Source organism: Bufo gargarizans, chromosome 1 (genome assembly GCF_014858855.1).
Source record: "Bufo gargarizans isolate SCDJY-AF-19 chromosome 1, ASM1485885v1, whole genome shotgun sequence".
Taxonomy (NCBI): Eukaryota; Metazoa; Chordata; class Amphibia; order Anura; family Bufonidae; genus Bufo; species Bufo gargarizans.
Genome location: NC_058080.1, coordinates 127,383,458 through 127,407,586, shown reverse-complemented (window position 1 = coordinate 127,407,586; position 24,129 = coordinate 127,383,458).

The following is a 24,129-nucleotide window of genomic DNA, read 5'->3' as shown; positions in this document are numbered from 1 at the left end:
ATGTGTAATAACTTTTAATTGAATAAGACATTATATTTGTATACTGGAGGGGGGCTGGATCTGCGGATGACATTTTTATGGGGGGCATCTGTGGATGGCACTGTTATGGGCTGGGGGGAAGTCTGTGGATGGCACTGTTATGGGCTGGGGGGGTCTGTGGATGGCACTGTTATGGGTTGGGGGGGGGTCTGTGGATGGCACATATATAACAGTGCCACCCACAGATCCCCCCTCTAACAGTGCCATCCACAGATCCCCCTTGTAACAGTGCCAGCCACAGATCCCCCTGTAACAGTGCAAGCCACAGATCCCCCCATAACAGTGTCCGTCATCCACAGATCCCCCATTACAGTGTCCATCATCCACAGGTCCCCCCATAACAGTGTCCGTCATCCACAGATCCCTAGTAATAGTGCCATCCACAGACCATCATTAGTTCCAAACCCACCAAAAGCACACCTTTTGATAAAAAAATATTTTTTTTCTTATTTTCCTCACCAAAAACCTAGGTGCAGTGGACACCGTCTATGGAAACCGTTCCACCACATCCCAAAGATGCTCTATTGGGTTGAAATCTGGCGACTGTGGGGGCCATTTTAGTACAGTGAACTCATTGTCATGTTCAAGAAACCAATTTGAAATGATTCGAGCTTTGTGACATGGTGCATTATCCTGCTGGAAGTAGCCATCAGAGGATGGGTACATGGTGGTCATGAAGGGATGGACATGGTCAGAAACAATGCTCAGGTAGCCTGTGGCATTTAAACGAGGGCCAATTAGCACTAAGAGGCCTAAAGTGTGCCCAGAAAACATCCCCCACACCATTACACCACCACCACCAGCCTGCACAGTGGTAACAAGGCATGATGGATACATGTTCTCATTCTGTTTACGCCAAATTCGGACTCTACCATTTGAATGTCTCAACAGAAATCGAGACTCATCAGACCAGGCAACATTTTTCCAGTCTTCAACAGTCCAATTTTGGTGAGCTTGTGCAAATTGTAGCCTCTTTTTCCTATTTGTAGTGGAGATGAGTGGTACCCGGTGGGGTCTTCTGCTGTTGTAGCCCATCCGCCTCAAGGTTGTGCGTGTTGTGGCTTCACAAATGCTTTGCTGCATACCTCGGTTGTAACGAATGGTTATTTCAGTCAACGTTGCTCTTCTATCAGCTTGAATCAGTCGGCCCATTCTCCTCTGACCTCTAGCATCAACAAGGCATTTTCGCCCACAGGACTGCCGCATACTGGATGTTTTTCCCTATTCACACCATTCTTTGTAAACCCTAGAAATGGTTGTGCGTGAAAATCCTAGTAACTGAGCAGATTGTGAAATACTCAGACCGGCCCATCTGGCACCAACAACCATGCCACGCTAAAAATTGCTTAAATCACCTTTCTTTCCCATTCTGACATTCAGTTTGGAGTTCAGGAGATTGTCTTGACCAGGACCACAACCCTATATGCATTGAAGCAACTGCCATGTGGTTGGTTGACTAGATAATCGCATTAATTAGAAATAGAACAGGTGTTCCTAATAATTCTTTAGATGAGTGTATGTGCGTCATTGTGTGAGGTGGTGACATGTACCGGAGTTTGCGGGAAAATATAAGTCTGTTAAAAGGTTGTTCTAAATAATTAAGACCGGAAACAAGGATTTAGGTGTGGGAGAGAGCAGGTAGAACTAATCAATTGGGTTAAACTGGTATGACTCAAAGATGATTTAGAAGATTGGGGCTAATAGTTGGCATACTCCAATGCTTCGTTCAGTCCAAAGGGGGATAGTGTGTTGAGTCGGTATATCCAGTACATTTCTTTCCGGGCAAGTTGCTGGTAGGATTGTGAAATCCATTCTGTGGGAGTTACTGCGAGAAGGGAGGAGTTGCTTTCATGATATCCTGTAAAATGTCTTTGCTATTAGTGATTTGCTATTAATATTTGACCAGTGTTCATTCATCCTTTCTCTGAGAGTTTGAGTGGTCCTACCTACATACTGCAGTTTGAATGGGCACTGTAGTAGATAAATTACATTTCTGGTGCCGCAATTCATAGTGTGTTTGAGGGCATATTTCTCCTCAGAATTAGGAATATCCATATTGTTTCTGTTGTGGGTAATTATCTCGCACCATTTACACCTCTTACTCCACATTTATAAGCCCCCTTTGCTACATGATTGCTAGATGTTGGTGGGGGAGTTTGTTGTCTTTTTGGACCTTGGGACAGGAGGGTGTGATAATATTTTTCAGGGTTTGCGCTCTTCTGAAGGTTATGGATGGGGAAGGGGGTAATATCTTTCTCAGGATTGGATCTTTCAAGAGTAACCCCCAGTATTTTTTTTAAATCTGTCTGATTGTTGCATGTTTAACATTATCTCTAGTGATAAAGTTGAGTTGGGGATCTCTTCAATTATCATTTTTGGTTGTTTTTGGTCTCAATGCCTCTTTTTGTTCTAGTTTCTTGTTTTTTTTTATAGACTAATTAAATAGCGTTTTAGGGTAGCCCTTTTCCTTAAAACGGTTGTTGTTTTAGGGTGTGGTTGTTGGAACAGTTTCTTTGTACTTTCTTCATTTAACTAAAAGGGATATTTTTCTTCCACTTTGAGTGGTGGCAGCTATTGAAGTCCAAATAACTATTGGCATCAACTTTTTTGAAGTGTGTTGTCATAGTAATCTGGTTGGATGTTGAGATCAGGTGAATGTCAAGGAAAATGGCTTCATTAGGGTTATAATTAAGGCGGAAGGTTAGACCCCAGTCGTTAGTGTTCAAATTCTCTGTCGGAGCTACATCACATCTTGCCCCCTGGAGGCCTCACACCACAACAGGTGCATCTGGACCTGCTGACCTGGAGTTGTGCCAGCTAAGTATATTCATTACTGGTATTTAAGTCTGTGTTTATACACATAGTTTTGTACGGACTTTCTCTTCTGTCAGTTTTCTGACCCTTGGGTCTGTTGGTGTGGGGTCGCCAGATTGATCCGTTTTCGGCTGATATCCGTCAGACGACTGTTGAACATTGTATATGCTCGATGGACACTGTTTTTGTCCCCTGAAGAACCCCTTTAATGAGAGGAAGGGGGGAAACGCGTCGGGACACGTGACTATCCAAACGATATCTTTTCTTATACACTATTACCCGGATATCCATATGGGATAGTGTATAAAGGGCAATTTAAGGATAGAGAGTACAGGTACGGGGACGGAGTGTGCCTACCATCAAGACACATCTCCGGGCTGAGGAAAAGTTTTTAAAGGGATATTGTAGGGATTGAGTGGGCCATGGCACGGGTTGCCCTGGCGCGTTCCCCCCCTTTTTTCCTCTCATACTAACCCACCTGTCTGATCTTGCTCATTCGTGTGGTTATTGTTTTGTATGTAATTTTTTTGTGTGTTGCGGTGCAAGGTGTCCCTCATTCAGGGAATTTTAATTGACCTAAATAAATGTTAAATTTTAGGTAGTCGTATTTCAGTGATATTGATTCAAATTCTCTGTAAATGATTTCAACTCCTCTGTATTGCCCTCCCAGATGAAGATAATATTATCGATGTAACGGCAAAATTATTTTATATTTGGATGGGAAAGTAAGCCATGCCGTTCCTCAAAACATTCCATAAATGGATTGGCGTAGGCGGGGGCAAATTTAGTGCCCATTGCAGTACCCTTACTTTGGATGTAAAAAGCTCCAATAAAAGTAAAGTAATTATGGTGTAGAGTAAAATCTATTGCTATCAAAATGAATTCTTTCTGAGAATCCGGCATGGTAGAATCTGTTCCAAGGTAATGTTTCGCAGCAAGAAGGCCCAATAAGTGTTGAATGTTACTATAAAGGGAGGTGACATCTAGAGTAACCCAAATGTAATTGCTGTGCCATTGCAGGGAATCTAATTGGGTAATCAGGTGGGCTGTATCTTGCAGGTAGGAGGGTAGGAGTTGAACATAATTTTGGAGAAATTTGTCAATGCAAGCAGAAAGGTTTGATGTGAGTGAGTTGATGTAAGCAGCCACTGTGGCCTTCCGCAGCCTGATGTCGGCAGCCATCCAGCGTTACACAGTCCCCAGCCGCCACTATTTTTCAAGGTGTGCCGTGCCCGCCTTACACCAACATGTGTCCCGTAACATCACACGTGCCCTGACCTACTCAGTTACTGGGAGGGTCCATTTAACCACGGAAACATTGACAAGTGTATTCGGCCAGGGACGATACATTTTCCTGAAGGATTGCAGGCCCTACGGTGATTGGCACCTACGTTAGTGGCTCCAAGCCCCACTTCTCCTCCTCCGCCTCCTCCTCCACTTCCACCTCCAAATTATCCGAGTGCAGCACCAGTCAGTCATCAGTCGATAGCTGGAAGCAGTGTAGCACTACAGTGGGGAAGCGGCAACAGGCCGTGCTTGAAATTGCCGGCTCACTGGCTGTTGTGCAACGTGAGCACGTGCTGAAACTCGATGTTCCACATGTTGGCCAGGCTTTGTGAGCAGCAGAGGGCAGTAGTGGAATACCAGCTGCAACATGGTCTTTGCCTTTTAAGTCAGCTTCCGCTATTCACAAGAGAGGAGTGGACATGGATGTCTAACCTCTGTGAGGTTTTAAGAAACTTTGAGGAATCAACACAGATGGTGAGTGGCGATAACGCTATTTTCAGCGTAACCATCCCACTTCTGTGTCTACTCAAACGCTCACTGCTCACAATTAAGGACGACACTTTGCATGTGGAAGAGGTGGAAATGGTGGAAGACATTACACAGGGTGATAGCCAGACCACCCTCAGTTAGTCTTCTCAGCGCGAATTGGACGATGAAGAGGAGGAGCAGGAGACTGTTGCCTCCACTACAGAGGGTAGTACCCATGGAAGTTTAATTCCATCTGTTCAGCAAGGGTGGGCAGAAAAAGAGGAAGAGGATGAGGAGATTGAGAGTGATCCTCCTGATGACGACAGCAAAGTCTTGCCTGTTGGTACTTTGGCACACATGGCTGACTTCATGTTGGGCTGCCTTTCCTGTGACCCGCACATTATACTCATTTTAGACAACACGGATTACTGGTTGTTCACCCTTCTCGACTACCGCTACAAAGAGAACTTCTCATCTCTCATTCCTCTGGTAGAGAGGATGAGCAAAACGGTGCAATACCAGAAGATCCTTGTTGAAAAATTGCTCCAAAAATTTCCATCTGACAACGCTGGCGGCAGAGTCCGTAGTTCCTTGGTCAACCGAGGAGGGGAGACAAAGGGAACACACAGCAGTTCCAAAAGAGGCAGGGCAACACTCTCCAAAGCCTGGGACAGTTTCATGACACCCCGCCAGCACCATAGCCCTGATGCGCAACCTAGTGTCACAAGGAGGGAAATATTTTGGAAGATGGTGAAGGAGTACATAGCAGACCGTGTCAGCATCCTCAATGATCCCTTAGTGCCTTACAATTACTGGTTGTCTAAGCTAGACATGTGGCACGAACTGGTGCTCTACGCCTTGGAGGTGCTGGCCTGCCCGGCCACCAGCGTTTCGTCATTGCGGGTATTTAGTGCTGCTGGTGGCATTATAACAAATAAGTGTATCCGCCTGTCAACTGAAGATGCTGTCAGGCTGGCTCTTATAAAAATGAACTGGATTGACCATGACTTCTCAACTCCAACAGAGGAAAGCTGATGAACATAAAGGCACTTTAAATGTGTTGTTTATAATGTACTGAATGCACTGTATTCCCATGCACCCCTTCCACCACAAACAAGGGTATATGGTTGAATATTTATTTTATTATCCTCCTTCTCCTCTTCCATCATATCAACACATGCTTATTTGTCGCATATAATGCCCTCGCATATATGCCTTTGCATATAATGTTTTACAGGGTCAGCTCACCAGCAGGCCCTCGCATATAATTTTTTAGAGGGTCAGCTCAACAGCAGGCCCTTGCATATAATTTTTTAAAGAGTCAGCTCACCAGCAGGCCCTTGCATATAATTTTTTAAAGAGTCAGCTTACCAGCAGGCCCTCGCATATAATGTTTTACAGGGTCAGCTCACCAGCATGCCCTTGCATATAATTTTTTAGAGGGTCAGCTCACCAGCAGGCCCTCGCATATAATTTTTTAGAGGGTCAGCTCACCAGCAGGCCCTTGCATATAATGTTTTATAGGGTCAGCTCACCAGCAGGCCTTCACCTTCAATATTTTACAGGGTCAGCTCACCTGAAGGCTCTCACATACACTCACCTAAAGAATTATTAGGAACACCTGTTCTATTTCTAATTAATGTGATTATCTAGTCAACCAATCACATGGCAGTTGTTTCAATGCATGTAGGGTTATAGTCCTGGTCAAGACAATCTCCTGAACTCCAAACTGAATGTCAGAATGGGAAAGAAAGGTGATTTAAGCAATTTTGAGCGTGGCATGGTTGTTGGTGCCAGACAGGCCGGTCTGAGTATTTCACAATCTGCTCAGTTACTGGGATTTTCACGCACAACCATTTCTAGGGTTTACATAGAATGGTGTGAAAAGGGAAAAACATCCAGTATGCGGCAGTCCTGTGGGCGAAAAGAGCAACGTGGACTGAAATAACTGCTCGTTACAACCGAGGTATGCAGCAAAGCATTTGTGAAGCCACAACACGCACAACATTGAGGCGGATCGGCTACAACAGCAGAAGACCCCACCGGGTACCACTCATCTCCACTACAAATAGGAAAAAGAGGCTACAATTTGCACGAGCTCACCAAAATTGGACTGTTGAAGACTGGAAAAATGTTGCCTGGTCTGATGAGTCTCGATTTTTGTTGAGACATTCAAATGGTAGAGTCCGAATTTGGCGTAAACAGAATGAGAACATGTATCCACCATGCCTTGTTACCACTGTGCAGGCTGGTGGTGGTAGTGTAATGGTGTGGGGGATGTTTTCTGGGCACACTTTAGGCCCCTTAGTGCCAATTGGCCATCGTTTAAATGCCACGGGCTACCTGAGCAGTTCTGAAGACAAAAGGGGGTCCAACACCGTATTAGTATGGTGTTCCTAATAATTCTTTAGGTGCGTGCATAATGTTTTAGAGGGTCAGTTCACCTGCAGGCCCTCACCTACAACTTTTTAAAGGGTCAGCTCACCAGTAGGACTGCACCTAAAATCTTTTAGAGGGTCAGCTCACCAGCAGGCCCGCACCTCAAATCTTTTACAGGATCAGCTCACCTGAAGGCCCTCGCATATGTTTTAGAGGGTCAGCTCACCTGCAGGCCCTTACCTATAACCTTTTAGAAAGTCAGCTCACCAGCAGTCCCGCACCTAAAATCTTTTACAGGGTCAGCTCACCAGTAGGCCCACAACTAAAATCTTTTATAGGGTCAGCTCACCAGCAGGCCCTCGCATATAATGTTTTACAGGGTCAACTCACTAGCAGGCCCTTGCATATATTTTTTTACAGGGTCAGCTCACCAGCAGGCCTTCACCTACAATCTTTTACATGGACAGCTCACCAGCAGGCCCACACCTAAAATCTTTTACAGGGTCAGCTCACCTGCAGGCCCACACCTAAAATCTTTTACAGGGTCAGCTCACCTGCAGGCCCTCACCTAATTATACCTAATAGGTAATTTGCGCGCATGCTGCCTTGCTTCGATGTGGTAGCCATAGCTCTTTCTCAGGCTCCCTCTCCGAAATCGAACCATGATTTCCCTGTTACCCGTGGTCAGCATGGTTTGCGCTGAAAATAACATTGAAAGTTGCTATGGCAAACATCCAAATGGATTGTCACCATCACGGGGACGTGCGATCGGCCCCAGGTTATCTAGAGTCACCGAAGCGGCAGCAGGCCCTTGCCCATCATGTTTTAGATGGTCAGATCAGCAGGCCCTTGCTCCGGATGTTTTTGAGGGTCACCGGCAGGCCTTCACCTACAATCTTTTACAGGGTCAGCTCACATAATTATACCTAATTGTTTTTTTGATTACCCGTGGTCAGCATGGTTTGCGCTGAAAATAACATCGAAAGTTGATATGGCAAACATCCGAATGGATTGTCGCTGTCACGGGGACGTGCGATCGGCCCCAGGTTATCTAGAGTCACCAAAGTGGCAGCAAGCCCTCTCCCATAATGTTTTAGATGGTCAGATCAGCAGGCCCTTGCTCCAAATGTTTTGAGGGTCACCAGCAGGCCATCAATCATAATTTTTAAAGGCTGTGTATGATCTTTATTTATTTGTAAAAAAGGGTGTATTAGAGTGCCGGTTCCTTGTAATTTTTGTCAGCCCTTTCACTTAGTGCATAGGCTTTATGAGTGTAGGAGTCCCACTACCTGAACAATTGTACCACAATGTGAATGAGGGCCTCCTTTATGTGATATACAGGTTGTATCGGAGTGCCTCTTCCTTGTAATTTTTGGCAGCACTTGCACTTTATATACAAGTAAATATACAGGAAAGAATGTTTCCTAAAAAAATTTCCTCTAAAATCGATTTTATCTTCGGTTTGGTGCGTATTATTGTCAGTCTTTAAAAGTTGCGTACTACTCGGACAACATCATTCCCAGCAGCGACCTGGGAGTCCAAGATGCATCCAGACATCCTCCCCATGCTGTTCTCGAACAATTTAGGTGGTGTTTCCATCATTTTCTGACCTTTTCCTATGAACCAGGCACTCTCCCCTGTTCAGAGCAGGGGATGCCTGGTTTAATTCTCAGGTTCTCCCATTGACTTCTATTATATTTGGGTGCTTAGTAGAGCACTCGAGCATCCAGAGGTGTTCGACCTGAGCACCCGTGCACTTTGGAACACTAGTGAGAAGTAGATTAATGTCTGGGTGTAGAAAGATGGACACAGGAGTTGTAGTGGGTGTAACTGCTGCACAGCGCAGTGGGGGGGCGTGGCCAGCCTGTGACTCATCACTGTGCAGTGCAGCCAGGCTTGTGTATCATTAAAGTTATGTATTCAACAAAACAAGAAGGGGAGAATGTAAATAGATCTGACACGATTGTATGATGTCTTCCAGAGGTGATGGAAAGGTCATACATGAAAAACAGGTAGTGGGGGCATATGTATGCATGGTGAGGGGTGTTAGGAGCACATAAAAAGAATTTAGATTTAGGGACCGGACATACCCTTATTTTCACCAAGGCAGCCCCCCTGAGGCTAGCATCAGAGCATCTCATGCTCCGATGAGCTCCCTTGCCCTGCGCTGTATTGTGCAGGGCACGGGCTCTTTTGTTTATCATAACACACTGCCGGGGGGAGGCTTCCGCCCGGCAGTGTGTTCAGTGACATCACTGGCTCTGATGGACGTGCTTTAGCGCTGCCCTAGCCGTTCTACTGGATAGGGCAGCGCTAAATCCCGCCCATCAGTTCCTGTGACATCACTGGGTATCCTGGCAGCCCCATGGAGAGCCCAGTATGTCACCGGATCTCCAAAAAATGCCTTTGCCCTGCACGATGTAGCGCAGGGCAAAGGAGAGCATTGGAGGTTGTCCTGTTCTCACAACATGTACCCCCGGGGTCTGTATGCAGTTCAACAGGCAGATATCACCATTCTACTAGTTAATAATATGAGACTTGTTTCTGTAGTCTGTGGTTTTTATTAACCGGCAGTAGATAAGGTAAACTATAGGAAAATGAACATACAAGAACTGAGTATACAGCACAATGTACACAAAACCAATACAAAAACATAAATAAATCCCTTACCGACGATGCTTTAGTAAGAGACACACAATGCGCAGCTGCTCCTTCCATGAGGTGAAGAGAAAAGGAAGCAGGAGCTTGTCTCTTTCCCAAAAAGCACTGTGAGCAGGAAGTCAGGTGACCTAATGAATATGCATAACTTAAAAAGGCAGAAGATGCACTTACAGCTAAAAGTCACTAGATGGTGCTGAAGACACACACATGAGCACTCACATTAACAAACTATGCAGAGAAGACAGTACACTCCCCGCTTGACATCAGCCGATGTCACTATTAGAGTCCTCAACAGATAACAGTAGGATTAATTCGGAAGTAGGTCTGATAAACAGTTTGGTCTCATTTTGTTTGAAAATCTTGACCTCTACTTTACGGACATGTCCGTCTTCACTTGGGAACACTTTAGTAATGAGGCCCAAAGGCCAATGATTTCTTTGAGCCTGAGAGTCTTTAACAAGAACAATGTCATCAGGTTTTAGGTTGGGCTTAACTGTGTGCCATTTGGTTCTTGTCTGTAAGGTGGGAAGATATTGCTTCTTCCACCTATTCCAGAAGGTATCGGCAAGGCCTTGCACTTGTCTCCATTGGCGTTTGTAGAGATCTTTGGTGCCAAACTCTCCAGAAGGAGCACTCACTATACCAGTCTTTTGGGTAAGTAGAGAGGCAGGCGTAAGCAGTATTGGATCTCCTGGGTCATTTGATATCGGAGCCAAGGGTCTGGCATTGATAATGGCTGAGACTTCGGCCATAAAGGTTGTAAGGCATTCATGAGAGAGTCTAGCATTACCCACTTGTAGGAAAATAGAGTTCAAGATTCTGCGGGCTATGCCAATCATTCTTTCCCAGGCTCCTCCCATGTGAGAAGAATGAGGGGAATTGAAAATCCAAGTGCATCCTTGCTCACTAAGGAATCTTTTTACACTGTTATTATCCAAGTTGGAGAGAATCTTTAGCTCATTAGCAGCTCCAACGAAGTTTGTGCCTCTGTCAGAACGGATTTGTTTTACGGGACCTCTGATTGCGATAAAGCGCCTGAGGGCATTTATGAAGCTAGAAGTGTCCATAGACTCAATAACTTCAATGTGGACGGCTCGAATTGACATACAACTGAAAATGACTGCCCATCGCTTGGAGCTAGCGTGGCTACTTCTAGTTTGACGTGTGATAACGGACCAGGGACCAAACACGTCAAGGCCCACATTAGTAAATGGAGGGTCCATGTTAACCCTGTCGGGTGGGAGATTGGCCATTTTTTGCGTTTGTAAACCCCCACGTAGTTTGCGGCAAATGATGCATTTGAATATACATTTGTTAATACACCTTTTTACACCAACGACCCACAGCCCAGCAGCACGTAACGCCCCTTCGGTGAATAGTCGGCCCTGGTGTTTTATCTTACTGTGGTAGTGCTCTACAAGCAAGGAAGCTAAATGATGATGACCAGGTATTATGATAGGATGTTTCTCATTAAACCCTAATTTGGCCTCTTTAAGCCGCCCTCCCACTCTTAGCAGACCATTCTCATCAAGGACTGGATCGAGCTTCACTAACACACTGTCTTTTGACACAGGTTTTTTGTTGTTGATGCAGTAGAGTTCCTTAGCGAATGTCTCTTGTTGCATGGAACAAATAATTAGATTTTTCGATTGTTCTAGCTCACTTACTGAGTATCCATTCTTACAATGGTGCCAACCTTTGCAGTTACATTCCATAACAAATGGGGCATGCTTGAAGGAACGGGCTACGTGTGCTAAGCAGGTGATAGCTCGCACAAGTGACTTCCAGGTGGAAAACCTGATGAAACGGTGACTACCGAGCTGATTGTACGAATTTACAGTGAGTAGTACAGATACCTGGGGGCGGATTTCTTTGTCAGAATCTGCATCTAACAGCTCATATGAGTCACAGGCAGAAGAATGTTCTGAGTTGTATAGAAAGGCAGGACCCGTGAACCAGACTGTGTCCTTAAGGTGACTGGCAGCAACTGAGCTGGTTGCTAAGTCTGCTGGGTTATGGTCAGTAGGTACAAAGTGCCATTGCTTTGGGATAGTGGACCTCCTGATTCTTAACACTCGGTTGTTAACGTAAACGTAAAAACGCCTAGTTTGGTTGTAAATGTAGCCCAGGACCACTTTACTGTCTGTATAAAACTCGGTGTCTCGAATCTCTAGGTTTATCTCTGTTGTAATTAATTCCGCTAGTTCAACGGCTAGTACAGCGGCACAGAGCTCTAGCCTGGGTATTGTATGTTCGAGAAGTGGTGCGAGTTTTGCTTTGCCCATGACAAACCCTGTGTGGCACTGACCTTTGTTGTCTATAGTTTTAAGATACGCTACAGCGGCAATTGCTTTGACGGACGCATCAGAGAATACATAGAGTCTTTGTGTTTTTACTTCTGTGGATGGCACAGGAGCGTAAGAACGTGGAACATGCAGACTAGATAAAGTCTTTAGGGAGTTTCTCCACTCTATCCATAGGTTTCTTTTTTCAGGGGATAGTGGGTGATCCCAATCCAATGTTTCCTGAGTTAAGTCTCTAAGTAGTGATTTGCCCTGGATTGTAACAGGGGCAGTGAATCCTAAGGGATCATAAAGACTGTTTATGGCAGACAGGACACCTCTACGGGTAAAGGGCTTCTCTTCCTGGCTGACTTGGAAGGTAAACGTATCTGATTTTAGATCCCAGAGGAGACCAAGGCTACGTTGTATAGGAAGGGAGTCAGTCCCTAAGTCTAAGCTCTGTAGGTCATTTGAATGGTCTTGAGAGGGAAATGCTTCTATCAGCTGCTTACTATTGGAGGCTATTTTGTGGAGTCTCAGGTTTGAGCATGCAAGCATTTCTTGAGCTCTCTTAAGGAGACTTATTGCACCCTCAACAGTGGGTAGTGATTTTAGACAGTCATCTACATAAAAGTCTCTTTCTACGAATTGTCTGACATCTGACCCATATTCTAGTTCGCCTTCCTGAGCAGAGTGTCTGAGACCATAAGTTGCAACTGCAGGGGAGGGGCTGTTACCAAAGATATGTACCCGCATGCGGTACTCCGCAATATCTTTTGTGGGGTCATTGTTAACAAACCAAAGAAATCTCAAAAAGTTTCTGTGTTCCTCTTTAACGAGAAAGCAATGAAACATCTGCTGAATGTCCGCCATGAAGGCAACAGAGTCTTTGCGAAAATGAAGCAGTACTCCTAGGAGCCTGTTGTTAAGATCAGGACCTGAGAGCAGGACGTCGTTTAAGGAGACGCCTTCATATTTTGCACTAGAGTCAAACACTACTTTAATTTGACCCAGTTTCTTTGGGTGGTAAACCCCGAATATGGGTAAATACCAACATTCTTCTGAGTTTTTAAGGGTAGGAGCTACCTCAGCATGACCATTCTCAAATATTTTCCTCATGAAAGTAAAGAAGTGATCTTTCATTTCTGGCTTCTTATGGAAGCTACGCCTTAGAGAGACAAAACGTCTGTAGACTTGCTCTCTGTTGTTAGGCAAACGTTGCCTTTGAGGCCTGAAGGGAAGGGGTGCTACCCAACTATTTGTTTCATCCTTAGTGATTTCCTTTTGCATGGTTTCTAAAAACAATCTGTCTTCGTGGGACATTGCTACCTGATTGTCCTCCTTGGTCCTTTGGAACACTGAGCAACCTAGATGGTCTTTGTGGCTGTCACAAGCTATGTCGTGGTCTACAGAGTCTATGAAAGAACAAGGTAGTTGAGTACTATGTGTCAATTCCTTTATGAGGAAGTTGTTTTTACATGGTTGGAAGATAGAGGGACGTCCATTATCTAATGTGCTTGTAAGCATGCTATTAATGGAAGTTGGTTTGTGTATGCTTCCTAAGCAGACATCTCCTACTATGACCCATCCTAGGTCATGCCTTTGGGCATAAGGAGCATGATGTGGGCCATTAATCTGCTCTCTAGTTTTATGAACTTGTAAGATATCTCTCCCTAGGAGTAGGATTATCTGAGCGTTAGGATCGAATTTTGGTAAGAGATGGGCTATACGCTGTAAATGGGGGTGATGTATGGCTACCTCTGGTGTAGGGATCTCGTGTCTATTATCAGGGATTTGGTTACATTCAGTAATAGTTGGTAAGGAAAGACACGTTTTACCATCTATGGATTCGATTAGATAGCCACTAGCTCTCCTCCCCGCTGTTTCTACAGTACCTGCACAGGTCTTTAGGGAATAAGGAGTGTTGGGCCCTTTGATGCTTGAAAATGTCAAAGAAAGTAGATTTGGCTAGGGACGCATTACTTTGGTCATCTAGGATGGCGTAAACATTGATGGCTTTGTCTCTGCAGCCCTTTGGGTATACTTTTGTTAGGCAGATTTTTGAGCAGGACCTGCCGCCTATGAGTCCTTTACAGACTTCAGTGCATTGTGAAGTAACTGCTGGTGGGTTAGCTTCAGAGGTACTTTCCTCCCCGCCATGCTCTCTGGCACTGTTACTTTGTGATGAGGTCCATGGGGAAGGCCCAGGATGTAGGGCCGTGTTGTGATCTGAGTTGTTGCATTCTGTGCATTTTACACTAACCTGACAGTCTTTGGCAATATGTGATGTAGATGAGCAGCACTTGTAGCAAATGCGGTTCTCTTTGAGGAAGGCTTTGCGATCTCCTATGGACATTTCTCTAAAGGCTCTGCACTTCAGAAGAGGGTGTGGCTTCTTGTGTAGAGGGCACTGCTTACCAGGATCTTTGACTGTTTCGTGGCTGGCGGAGCTGTAATGCCTGTAAGAATCTGCAGGTGAAATGTTAGTTTTGTGCACTGCCACTGATCCTTTGTGTGGTCTGTGGTCATAGGGAGTGGCACAAGACTGTGATAGATCAAAGCTAGGGTCATTACGAATATTAGCTTCTAGCCTTACAAAGTCAACAAACACACTGAAGGGAGGGAATGGCACATTGTAGGTATGTTTGTACCTTGACCCGTGGGAGACCCATTTCTCCTGCAGGTTGTGGGGAAGCTTTAATACAATAGGCTTGACACCTCTGGCAGTGTCGAGGAAAGCAAGCCCCGGTAAATCCCCTTCGGCTTTGGCAACCTGTAATTCCATCAGTAGATCACTTAAATCCCTAAGTTTCTGGAACCCTTTGCTAGATATTTTAGGGAATTCGTCAATTCTTTTAAACAACGCATCCTCTATGACCTCTGCAGAACCATAACATTCATCAAGTCTATCCCAGATCATTTTTAGGCCAATCTCTGGGTAGTTTATATTAATATCCCTGATTCTCTTGGCATGTTCTACAGAGTCTTTTCCAAGCCGATCTACAAGGAAGTCTATCTCCTCACTGTATGACAGACCCAAGTCTTTTGTAATGTTATAAAAGGAGGCCCGCCATGCTCTATAGTTTTCAGGGCGATCACTGAACTTCGCCAGTCCCTTTGTAACTAGCTCTCGTTTAGTAAAGAACCTGTCAAAGTCTATTGTGCTCTGTTTACTACTAAGGTTGGTTGGAGGTGGAAAGTCACAGTGAGAGTGTGGTGTGCGATCATACCTGTATGGAGTCTCTGACTTAGGCCAGCCCATGTCATACCGTCTTGTAGGATACGGTGGCTCTGCAGGTTGGACTGGAAGCTGGCTTCCTTGGTGTGCAGGGAAGTTAGCTGGAGTTTTGTCACGTGGCTCTGGGCTCTCTTGTTTGTAGGACTGGGTTCCGAGTGTGACTCTTTCTTTTGGACGGTATGATTGCTCTGTGGCATAGGTGACATCTTCGGTTCCTGGGAATGGATCAGCATTGCTGTTTGGTCTGGAGTGTTGACGGACGTACTCTGAAGTGCGTTGTACAGGATCTTGCTGGCCGAGTTCTGGGCTAAGCACGCTGCGGTGACTTCCGGTTTTCGGGTATTCCATTGCCTCCAAGAACTCTGCTTCAGCTATGGCGGCTGCCGTTTCTTTCTCTACGGCGAGTTTCTCTAGCTTTGCATCTAAGAGGACCTTTTGCATGTCTATTGAAGCCTGTTGCTTTGCTTTCTCAGCCTCTAGCTGTGCCTTTTCTTCTTTCATCTTCATTTCTTGTTCGGCAAAGGCTGCTTTGACCTTCGCGGCTTCTGCCTTTGCGCGGGCAATGGCAGCCGCATTGCTAACGGAAGACGACTTAGTGGAACCATCCTTCCCTGATCTTGTCTTGTAGCTTGATACTGTGCTACGCGACATGGTGTTGATGAAGACACTTAACCGCGTGGAGACTACTGTGCGGTGGAATGCCGGTCGCTGTGCTTAGAGAGCGGTCACAGTATGCAATCAAATGTGTCTACATTGCTTGAAGCGGCTATCCTCTTGCAGCACTGGACTGTATAGAAGTCGCTGTGGTGTCCGTTTGCAGATATTGCGTGGACCGTAACAGACTTCTGTGTAGTCAGGTGTGCTTCTCTTGCTAGAAGTCGTCGTTTACTGTCCTGTTCTCACAACATGTACCCCCGGGGTCTGTATGCAGTTCAACAGGCAGATATCACCATTCTACTAGTTAATAATATGAGACTTGTTTCTGTAGTCTGTGGTTTTTATTAACCGGCAGTAGATAAGGTAAACTATAGGAAAATGAACATACAAGAACTGAGTATACAGCACAATGTACACAAAACCAATACAAAAACATAAATAAATCCCTTACCGACGATGCTTTAGTAAGAGACACACAATGTGCAGCTGCTCCTTCCATGAGGTGAGGAGAAAAGGAAGCAGGAGCTTGTCTCTTTCCCAGAAAGCACTGTGAGCAGGAAGTCAGGTGACCTAATGAATATGCATAACTTAAAAAGGCAGAAGATGTACTTACAGCTAAAGGTCACTAGATGGTGCTGAAGACACACACATGAGCACTCACATTAACAAACTATGCAGAGAAGACAGTACAGAGGTGCTCAAGTCAGGGGGGCTGTCTGGGTGAAAATTGGAGGAAAACTCCTTTAAGGTATAAGGGAAAGATATGCAACTGTTCTGTCCAAATCACTGATCAAAACACTGACATGTGAATGAGGCATAACTTGGGCTCGCAACACATCACACTCAAAATTGCGGTGTAGGCACACCCTAAGGCCTCATGCACACGGCCCGCAAGCAGCAGGTCCGCAATATGCCGTGTGCTCACCGCATCATGGATGTGGACCCATTTACTTGAACTTTTTCTATTATTTTGTGGTGCAGACAGAGCACAAATTGCGGTCCCCAACGCACAGAATGGCCGTGTGCAAGAGGCCTAAGGGCTCATGCACACGAACGTATTTTCTTTCTGTGTCTGTTCCGTTTTTTTGCGGACTGTATGCGGAACCATTCATTTCAATGGGTCCTAAAAAAAACGGACTGTACTCTGCATTTCCGTTCCGCAAAAAAATAGAACATGTCCTATTATTGTCCGCATTATGGACAAGGATAGGACTGTTCTATTACGGGCCAGCTGTTCTGTTCCGCAAAATACGGAATGCACACGGACGTCATCGGTATTTTTTGCGGATCCATTTTTTGGGGACTGAGAAGTCAGTAGTAAATAGGGGAAGAAAACCGAGACTCTTCATAAGGGCTCATGTACACAACCATATGTATTTTGCGGTCCGTAAAAAACGAATCCGCAAAACATATGGATGACGTCCGTGTGCATTCCATATTTTGTGGAACGGAACAGCTGGCCCCTAATATTCTGGTCTGTAATGCGGATAATAATAGAACATGTTATATTTTTTTGCGGAACGGACATACGGAAACGGAATGCACATGGAGTAGCTTAGTTTCTTTTTTTTTGCGGACCCATTGAAATGAATGGTTCTGCATTTGGTCTGCAAAAAAGACGGAAAGGACACAGAAAGAAAATACGTTTGTGTGCATGAGCCCTTAGAGAAGACAACTTTATAATTAGTTGTACATTATATTTTGGAGGATCAATTTTTTTCTATATTTCTGCAGCTAAATATTATGTAAATGACACTGTAATTTGTGCCTCCCTGCCTCCGCCCCCCGAACAGCACTAAACAATAATAAATATTTTTCTCTCATGAGACAAGAAAAAGCCACGTTAATGAAAAAATAAAAAAAGTTAGCTTTTCCATAGACATACATTTGTTTCTTGCATTCATAACACTTAAAAAAGCAATAATTAGTGCATGCATTATATTTTGGACCTGTGGTTTTTACTGTGTTTTTTTTGCCATTTTTCCAGGCAGTTTCATAAGCACTGTGGGGGTCATTTACCAAGCGACTTGTGACTATTTTGGTTGTACAAATAGTCGCAAGTCCCCTTTCTGATTGACCATTCAACAACATTAAGTCGCAGGGCCAGTGTCGAAAAGCATTTGACAGTTGGGCGGGACAAGGGTGGAGGAGGGAAGGGGGTTGTTGGGGGCCCTGCCCCAGTAAAAATATACTAATATGTACACTTGGCACACAGTGGGGGCTGTCATAGTTTTTTCACCTGGCGCACGGACTGTCTCAGATTAGCCTAATTTAGGACAAAGCACATGCCTCACCATAAATTATGCTAATCCTCCGAGAGCGCATGGGGAAACAAGGACTGGCATGAAAAATACGGTCTTTGTAAATGTGCCACAGTGTGTCTTACCACTTTTGTTCATGGAGTTTTTCCCCCATAGAGAAGATGATATGAAAACATGTAAAAAAGAAAAAATGGCAAAAGCTAAATCATGCTGCATTTTTGAAAAGAAGCAAAAAGACAAAAAAAAATGGTGTCTCCTGTGCTTCATATACCGTTATACCCATAATTCATAGACCTTCAGCCAACACCTGGAGGGGGCGTTTATTTTACCACAAAAGAAACAAAAGACAAAACAAAGCAAAAGTACAAGAGCAGAAAAATCTCAGAAAATGCGAAAGTGAAACAAGATGGCACAAAAGAACTGCATGTGACCCCTGCCTTATGGCTGCTGAAAGAGGGAGGCAAAAACAAAGAAAAACCTTTCTGGGCAGTAAGGCCTTTTTAGGGCTGGTCATTAAAGGGGTAAATAATAATCCCCGCCTCGCTTTTCGTTACTGTGCAGAATCTGTAATCCTGCCTACAATGTGGACGAGGTAAACTTAATCTGAAAATGTCTCCAATTTATCACAGTGATTCACCCTAATAATTCTCTAACTTTATTCCAAGTGATTAGTTTAAATGGCAAGAAATTGATTTTGATGTAAATCGTCACATTTTAGGCCAATATTTTTTGGTGTGCCCCCTCCCGCTAAGCCACAACCCCTCATCATGTAAGGCACAGTGGATTATTCATTGTGGTGCATCTAATTAACCCCCTCCCGACCGCTGTACGCACATATGCGTCCGGGAGGTGGTTGCTTTACTCCTCCTGGACGCATATACGCGTCATCTCGCGAGACGCGAGATTTCCTGTGAACGCGCGCACACAGGTGCGCGCGCTCACAGGAACGGAAGGTAAGCGAGTGGATCTCCAGCCTGCCAGCGGCGATCGCTCGCTGGCAGGCTGGAGATGTGATTTTTTTAACCCCTAACAGGTATATTAGACGCTGTTTTGATAACAGCGTCTAATATACCTGCTACCTGGTCCTCTGGTGGTCCCTTTTGTTTGGATCGACCACCAGAGGACACAGGCAGCTCTGTAAAAGTACCTACCCCCCGTCACTTATTAACCCTTTATGAACCACTGATCACCCCATATAGACTCCCTGATCACCCCCCTGTCATTGATCACCCCCCTGTAAGGCTCCATTCAGAGGTCCGTATGATTTTTACGGATCCACTGATACATGGATCGGATCCGCAAAACACATGCGGACCTCTGAATGGAGCCTTACAGGGGGGTGATCAATGACAAGGGGGTGATCACGCATAAGACTTCCTGATCACTTCCCTGTCACTGATCACCCCCCTGTCATTGATCACCCCCCTGTAAGGCTCCATTCAGATGTCCGTAGGATTTTTACGGATCCACTGATACATGGATCGGATCCGCAAAACACATGCGGACCTCTGAATGCAGCCTTACAGGGGGGTGATCAATGACAAGGGGGTGATCACGCATATAGACTTCCTGATCACTTCCCTGTCATTGATCACCCCCCTGTCATTGATCACCCCCCTGTTAGGCTCCATTCAGATGTCCGTATGATTTTTACGGATCCACTGATACATGGATCGGATCCGCAAAACACATGCGGACGTCTGAATAGAGCCTTACAGGGGGGTGATCAATGACAAGGGGGTGATCACGCATATAGACTTCCTGATCACTTCCCTGTCATTGATCACCCCCTTGTCATTGATCACCCCCCTGTAAGGTTCCATTCAGAGGTCCGCATTTGTTTTGCGGATCCGATCCATGTATCAGTGGATCAGTAAAAATCATACGGACGTCTGAATGGAGCCTTACAGGGGGGTGATCAGGGAGTCTATATGGGTGATCACCCCTCTGTCATTGATCACCCCCCCCTGTAAGGCTCCATTCAGAGGTCCGCATGTGTTTTGCGGATCCGATCCATGTATCAGTGGATCCGTAAAAATCATACGGACGTCTGAATGGAGCCTTACAGGGGGGTGATCAGGGAGTCTATATGGGTGATCACCCCTCTGTCATTGATCACCCCCCCTGTAAGGCTCCATTCAGAGGTCCGCATGTGTTTTGCGGATCCGATCCATGTATCAGTGGATCCGTAAAAATCATACGGACGTCTGAATGGAGCCTTACAGGGGGGTGATCAGGGAGTCTATATGGGTGATCACCCCTCTGTCATTGATCACCCCCCCCGTAAGGCTCCATTCAGAGGTCCGAATGTGTTTTGCGCATCCGATCCATGTATCAGTGGATCCGTAAAAAATCATACGGACGTCTGAATGGAGCATTACAGGGGGGTGATCAATGACAGGGGGGTGATAAATGACAGGGGGGTTATCACCCCATATAGACTCCCTGATCACCCCCCTGTCATTGATCACCCCCTGTAAGGCTCCATTCAGACATTTTTTTGGCCCAAGTTAGCGGAAATTTTTTGTTTTGTTTTTTCTTACTAAGTCTCATATTCCACTAACTTGTGTCAAAAAATAAAATCTCCCATGAACTCACCATACCCCTCACGGAATCCAAATGCGTAAATTTTTTTTAGACATTTATATTCCAGACTTCTTCTCACGCTTTAGGGCCCTAAAATGCCAGGGCAGTGTAAATACCCCACATGTGACCCCATTTCGGAAAGAAGACACCCCAAGGTATTTGCTGAGGGGCATATTGAGTCCATGAAAGATTGAAATTTTTGTCCCAAGTTAGCGGAAAGGGAGACTTTGTGAGAAAATACAAACAAAAACAATTTCCGCTAACTTGTGCAAAAAAAAAAAAATTCTAGGAACTCGCCATGCCCCTCACGGAATACCTTGGGGTGTCTTCTTTCCAAAGTGGGGTCACATGTGGGGTATTTATACTGCCCTGGCATGTTAGGGGCCCGAAAGCGTGAGAAGAAGTCTGGGATCCAAATGTCTAAAAATGCCCTCCTAAAAGGAATTTTGGCACCTTTGCGCATCTAGGCTGCAAAAAAGTGTCACACATCTGGTATCGCCGTACTCAGGAGAAGTTGGGGAATGTGTTTTGGGGTGTCATTTTACATATACCCATGCTGGGTGAGAAAAATATCTTGGTCAAATGCCAACTTTGTATAAAAAAATGGGAAAAGTTGTCTTTTGCCAAGATATTTCTCTCATCCAGCATGGGTATATGTAAAATGACACCCCAAAACACATTCCCCAACTTCTCCTGAGTACGGCGATACCAGATGTGTGACACTTTTTTGCAGCCAAGGTGGGCAAAGGGGCACACATTCCAAAGAGCACCCTTAGGATTTCGCAGGCCATTTATTACACATTTTGATTGCAAAGTACTTCTCACACATATGGGCCCCTAAATTGCCAGGGCAGTATAACTACGCCACAAGTGACCCCATTTTGGAAAGAAGACACCCCAAGGTATTCCGTGAGGGGCATGGCGAGTTACTAGAATTTTTTATTTTTTGTCGCAAGTTAGTGGAATATGAGACTTTGTAAGGAAAAAAAATATAGAAAAAATCATCATTTTCCGCTAACTTGTGACAAAAAATTAAAAATTCTAGGAACTCGCCATGCCCCTCACGGAATACCTTGGGGTGTTTTCTTTCCAAAATGGGGTCACTTGTGGCGTAGTTATACTGCCCTGGCAATTTAGGGGCCCAAATGTGTGAGAAGTACTTTGCAATCAAAATGTGTAAAAAATGGCCTGCAAAATCCGAAAGGTGCACTTTGGAATATGTGCCCCTTTGCCCACCTTGGCTGCAAAAAAGTGTCACACATCTGGTATCGCCGTACTCAGGAGAAGTTGGGGAATGTGTTTTGGGGTGTCATTTTACATATACCCATGCTGGGTGAGAGAAATATCTTGGTCAAATGCCAACTTTGTATAAAAAAATGGGAAAAGTTGTCTTTTGCCAAGATATTTCTCTCACCCAGCATGGGTATATGTAAAATGACACCCCAAAACACATTCCCCAACTTCTCCTGAGTACGGCGATACCAGATGTGTGACACTTTTTTGCAGCCAAGGTGGGCAAAGGGGCACATATTCCAAAGTGCACCTTTCGGATTTGCAGGCCATTTTTTACACATTTTGATTGCAAAGTACTTCTCACACATTTGGGCCCCTAAATTGCCAGGGCAGTATAACTACGCCACAAGTGACCCCATTTTGGAAAGAAGACACCCCAAGGTATTCCGTGAGGGGCATGGCGAGTTCCTAGAATTTTTTTATTTTTGTCGCAAGTTAGTGGAATATGAGACTTTGTAAGAAAAAAATAAAAATAAAAAATCATCATCATTTTCCGCTAACTTGTGACAAAAAATAAAACGTTCTATGAACTCACTATGCCCATCAGCGAATACCTTAGGGTGTCTACTTTCCGAAATGGGGTCATTTGTGGGGTTTTTCTACTGTCTGGGCATTGTAGAACCTCAGGAAACATGACAGGTGCTCAGAAAGTCAGAGCTGCTTCAAAAAGCGGAAATTCACATTTTTGTACCATAGTTTGTAAACGCTATAACTTTTACCCAAACCATTTTTTTTTTTGCCCAAACATTTTTTTTTTATCAAAGACATGTATAACTATAAATTTAGCGAAAAATTTATATATGGATGTCGTTTTTTTTTGCAAAATTTTACAGCTGAAAGTGAAAAATGTCATTTTTTTGCAAAAAAATCGTTACATTTTGATTAATAACAAAAAAAGTAAAAATGTCAGCAGCAATAAAATACCACCAAATGAAAGCTCCATTAGTGAGAAGAAAAGGAGGTAAAATTCATTTGGGTGGTAAGTTGCATGACCGAGCGATAAACGGTGAAAGCAGTGTAGTGCAGAAGTGTAAAAAGTGCTCTGGTCATGAAGGGGGTTTCAGCTAGCGGGGCTGAAGTGGTTAATACTGTTGTTTCTAAGGCCTCATGCACACGACCGTTGTGTGCATCCGTGGCCGTTGTGCCGTTTTCCGTTTTTTTTCACGGACCCATTGACTTTCAATGGGTCCGTGGAAAAATCGGAAAATGCACCGTTTGGCAGCCGCATCCGTGAGCCGTGTTTCCTGGCCGTGAAAAAAATATGACCTGTCCTATTTTTTTCACGGCCAACGGTTCACGGGCCCATTCAAGTCAATGGGTCCGTGAAAGAACACGGATGCACACAAGATTGGCATCCGTGTCCGTGATCCGTGGCCGTAGGTTTTAGTTTCATACAGACGGATCCGAAGATCCGTCTGCATAAAAGCTTTTTCAGAGCTGAGTTTTCACTTCGTGAAAACTCAGATCCGACAGTATATTCTAACACAGAAGCGTTCCCATGGTGATGGGACGCTTCTAGTTAGAATACACTACAAACTGTGTACATGACTGCCCCCTGCTGCCTGGCAGCACCCGATCTCTTACAGGGGGATATGATAGTACAATTAACCCCATCATATCCCCCTGTAAGAGATCAGGGCTGCCAGGCAGCAGGGGGCAGACCCCCCCCTCAGACCCCCCCCCTCCCCAGTTTGAATATCATTGTGCGGCCCCCCCCCTCCCCTGTTGTTAACTCGTTGGTGGCCAGTGTGCGCACCCCCCTCCCTCCCTCCCTCTATTGTTTTAATACATTGGGGCCAGTGTGCGCGCGCCCCCCCAAACCCCCCTCCCTCCCTCTATTGTTTTAATACATTGGGGCCAGTGTGCGCACCCCCCCACCCCCCCCCCCCCCCCCCTCCCTCCCTCTATTGTAATCATCATCGGTGGCAGCGGAGTAGAAGATTTTCATACTTACCTGGCTGCTGGCTGCTGCGATGTCTGCGTCCGGCCGGGAGCTCCTCCTACTGGTAAGTGACAGCAATGCGCCGCACAGACCTGTCACTTACCAGTAGGAGGAGCTCCCGGCCGGACACAGAGATCGCAGCAGCCAGCAGCCAGGTAAGTATGAATCTTCTACTCCGCTGCCACCGATGATCGGGGGGGGGGGGGGGGCACACTGGCCCCA